The 4686-nt window shown below is 36.7% G+C and overlaps 1 protein-coding gene across 2 annotated transcripts in view; it reads left to right on the top strand.

The window, feature by feature from the left end:
• The first annotated feature begins 316 nt into the window (after positions 1-316).
• SLC32A1 (solute carrier family 32 member 1) overlaps positions 317-4686 on the top strand; it is a 43719-nt gene continuing 39349 nt past the window's right edge. The window contains exon 1 of one of the 2 annotated variants that reach the window (XM_082271836.1): positions 317-468. The gene's annotated coding sequence lies outside the window, so the exon portion shown is untranslated. The remainder of the gene's footprint in view (positions 469-4686) is intronic. The other variant, XM_082271837.1, reaches the window with a different exon arrangement.

The following is a 4686-nucleotide window of genomic DNA, read 5'->3' as shown; positions in this document are numbered from 1 at the left end:
TTTGCAGACTGGTAGTTATTAAATATCTTTATCTAGATATCCATCTGCAATCATTCTGCAGCATCCCATCCCAGCAATCATTTCAATGTGTCTATGTCTCCAAGCAGAAGATAAATTGCTGATTATGACAACAATAAATGATAGTGTATTGTAGTGTGCAGAGAGAGCTGGAAGCCAATATTGTGAGACTTGGAGATAAGAGTGTGTGAAATCAGAGATGATAGTTAGGAAGTCCGGCGTTATCCCCCATATACAATGCTGGGGAGAGTGGAGGGAGGTGGGGAGAGGCGGCGCTGCCTAACGCCGGAGCTGCACCTGCTCCATATAAGTAGCGGAGGAGCCCCAGTACAGACCCTGTGAGAACGGTGCGATGGAGGCTGCCCGGCAGGAGGAGCTGTGCTCTGTGCAGTCTGACACTGCCCGGTGCCAGTAACCGCATGTACAGATCATGGACCACAGAGGTACTAGGTAAAGGCATCCCTCATCTGATCTCTCCTTCCAATATCTTCCATTACTCGCCATGTATTTCTTTCTTCATGTATCTCCTGATTTTCTCACTTCTAGTTGTGTTACTTGTGTGTACGACAGCTTTACATCCTATCATTTATTATATAGCTGAGTGCAGTGTACCTCGGGGGTCATGTTTATTTATTTATTTATTTTTTTCTTCTATTGACTCCCCTTTTCTTATCTACTTGCTTCTCTTTTCCTTTCTTCTGCTTTCCCTCTCATTTCTTTTCTTCTCAATGCTTTCTTTATACTCCTCTACTTTCTGTGAATTTACAATCCAGCGCTTTCTTCTCTTTTCCTCTTCTCTTCTTTCTTCTCTTTTCCTATTCTCTCCTTCTTTCTGCTTTCTTCTACTCTCCTTTCTTCTATTCTTCTCTCTGTTCATTTATTTGCATTTGCTCGTCTTTGTCTTCTTCCCTTTCTCTCTTTTTTTCTTTGCTTTTCCCCTCTTTTCTTTTTCTCCTCCTTTCCTCTCCAGTACTTTATTTACATTTCCTGTCCTCTACTTCTCTTTTCCTTTCCTCTCTTGTCCTCTCCTAGTCTTATCTTCTCCTCTCCTCTCCTCTTCTATGCTTTCATCAACCATCCTATTCTATCCTATTGTGTCCTCTCATATATTTCCTTCTCTACTCTTGTCCTTTCTTCTCCTATTATTTCTTCTCTACTGGTGTCCTCTTGTCTCCTATCATTTCTTCTCTACTCTGGTCCTCTCTTCTCCTATCATTTCTTCTTTACTCTTGTCCTCTCTTCTATTATTATTTCTTCTCTACTGGTGTCCTCTCGTCTCCCATCATTTATTCTCTACTCTTGTCCTCTCTTCTCCTATCATTTCTTCTCTACTCTTGTCCTCTCTTCTCCTATTATTTCTTCTCTACTGTTGTCCTCTTGTCTCCCATCATTTATTCTCTACTCTGGTTCTCTCTTCTCCTATCATTTCTTCTCTACTCTGGTTCTCTCTTCTCCTATCATTTCTTCTCTACTCTTGTCCTCTCTTCTCCTATCATTTCTTCTCTACTCTTGTCCTCTCTTCTCCTATTATTTCTTCTCTACTGTTGTCCTCTTGTCTCCCATCATTTATTCTCTACTCTTGTCTCCTATCTTTTCTCTTCTACTCTTGTCCTCCCTTCTCTTATAATTTCTTCTCTACTCTTGTCCTCTTGTCTCCTATCATTTCTTCTCTACTCGTGGCCTCTCTTTATCATTTCCCTTCTGCTCTTGTCCTCTCTTCTCCTATTATTTATTCTCTACTCTTGTCCTCTCTTCTCCTATAATTTCTTCTCTACTCTTCTCCTCTCCTCTCCTATAATTTCTTCTCTACTCTTGTCCTCTCTTCTCCTATCATTTCTTCTCTACTCTCGTCCTCTCTTCTCCTATCATTTCTTCTCTACTCTTCTCCTCAGGTCTTCTGTACTCTTGTCCTCTCTTCTATCATTTCTTCTCTACTCTTGTCTTCTTCCTCTCCTATCATTTCTTCTCTACTCTTGTCCTCTCTTCTCTATCACTTTTCTTCTACTCTTGTCCTCTCTTCTCCTATAATTTCTCCTCTACTCTTCTTTTCTTCTCCTATCTTTTCTCCTCTACTCTTTTGCTTTCTTATCCTGTCATTTCTTCTCTACTTTTGCCCTTTCTTCGCCTATCATTTCTTCTCTACTCTGGTTCTCTCTTCTCCTATAATTTATTTTCTACTCTTGTCCTCTCCTCCCACATCATTTTCTTTAATCTCTTGCCCTTCCCTCCTCTCCCATCCAATTCATTCTTCTCTTGTCCTCTCCTTTCCTATTCTCACATCTCTTCTCTTGTACTCTCCTATCCTATTCTTCCATCTCTTCTCTTGTACTCTCGTCTTTTCTCTCACCCTCTCCTCTCCTTTCATGCCCTCTCTTCTCTTGTCCTCTCCTCTCCTGTACTTTCCTTTTCTCTCCCATTATATTCTCTCCTCTCCCTTTTCTCTTGCTCTCTCCTTTCCCAATCATTCTGTGTTCAGTGTTTTGAGATATCCCTTGTGCTGTGTGTTCATGTCATGTCTCCAATTTCTGTGACTGGCAATTTGTCTTTGCCCACATCCATCTCTCACTGATTGTTGCAGTTGAAATCCAGCCTTATCAGAGATCCGGTCACTCTTCTTTTACTACATCTATTGTCCAAACAACATTTGTGATCTAATAAAGCAATGCCATAGAAAGCCATCCATGTTCTGTACTATAGAAGAATTAGCAGTTACCCCATATATACATTACTACTACACAATGGTAAGAAACTGCAGCCTGAGCTAAAAAGCCTGTATGATGTGATATGACTCTTCTATACAGTGAATACAGGGAGTATATTCTTCTACACAGTGAACACAGGGAGATGACTCTTCTATACAGTGAACACAGGGAGTATACTCTTCTATACAGTGAATACAGGGAGTATACTCTTCTACACAGTGAACACAGGGAGATGACTCTTCTATACAGGGGACTAGAACCTCTAACATATGTGTACTGCACTCTGCTATGCATTGCTGTAAATACATCTATACATTTTTGTGTATGCATGTGTCAGATATTTTGCATACATTTAATTAACACAAGTATTTAAATACCCTTGCTGAACCTTTCACTAAATTCTGGCATTAAAAAACAAAATAAAAACAAACAAAAAAAAAACGCTTAAAATGACATTTATACCAAAAAACATTAATTTAACATCAATTATTTATATCATATTCTATAAGAAATAATAAATAATAATAATAAGAAATATAAATTCATATCGGCCTTGAAAAAACATTGCTCTGTATATCATTGTTAATATTATTTTTATTGTTATTCTTATTGTTAACATGAAATATTCATCTATACACACATACTGTATGTATATGTATATATATATATATATATATATATATATATATATATATATATATATATATATATATATATATATATATATATATATATATATATATTTCTATCTATATACACGCATACAAATATATAATACACAAGATTACATTCCCAGACGTTTAGACCGTTTACATTCTATATAAAACTATCGATCCCCATCCCAGGATACCAGTCTATCTCCCGATCTATTCTATATATTTATGTAATGTATAGTACATGATACACATTTGCTGTGTAGAAGATCCCTCAGGCTCTATACACAATAACATTGTTGCCCTCCCAGTTTAACACAGCCTGCTCCTCTGTGTATTGCCTCTTCTAATAGATTCATGATCCAGGTCACTTGTAGAAAATGTCAGTGCTATTTACACAAGCGAGCTGTTATAACTAATATTCAGCTCTTTGATACTCTCAATCTCTCTCCTTGCTCTTTCTACTTGTCCACACTGCCAGTTGTATTTTATATAAAATTACAATTTAACAAGTATCAATGGTTAGCCAAAAAAAATAAAAATAAAGCAACAATAAGAAAAAAAAAAAAAAAAAAAGAAAAAGCAGCAAAAGTAAAAAGCATACAAACATATAATCCAGAGAATATATATATATATATATTACACACATCTAAGAAAATTTGGGATTCCCTTTCCTGAATGTTATATTGCAAGACCAACGTTGACCTATTTGTGCAGTGATATGTAAGCATTACATTTCTAAAGGGGGGTTCTAGCTTGTCACGTCGAGTTAAACACACCACCAAAGCACACATTCCTCCAGCCTCTGCCCCTTTCCCCCCTGGCACTCATGCCAGTCTTCTATCAGCAAATGTCATTTACAAACGTGCAAGCACTAGCAAAATAGCCGTTTTATTTTAGAGAGGGACAAAAAAGCAGATATATGTAATAGAGAATAATTAAAACAAAAGAGATAGAGAAAGAGAAATTAAATTTCTAACAATCGCAAATATTACATTATTAGCTCATAAAAAATAAAATTATATATATATATATATATATATATATATATATATATACAGAGAGAGAGAGAGAGAGAGAGAGAGAGAGAGAGAGAGAGAGAGAGAGAATAAAGGGAGAGATGGGTGAATAATAAAAAGGAGAGAGAGATAAAAGGGTAAAGAAAGAGATAGGAGAGAGATGGATAACATAGAAAGAGAGAGATGGATGATATAGAAAGAAAGAGAGGGCTGGATAATAGAGACAGCAAGAGAAAAGAGAGAAAAATACAGTATAGTGAGAGAGAGTGGAAGAGAGAGAAATTACATATCTAT

Source organism: Pelophylax lessonae, assembly GCF_965119305.1.
Source record: "Pelophylax lessonae genome assembly, chromosome: 11".
NCBI classification, from domain to species: Eukaryota; Metazoa; Chordata; class Amphibia; order Anura; family Ranidae; genus Pelophylax; species Pelophylax lessonae.
The sequence above is the reverse complement of the archived record's forward strand: the minus strand, read 5'-3'. Positions and strand labels throughout refer to the sequence as shown.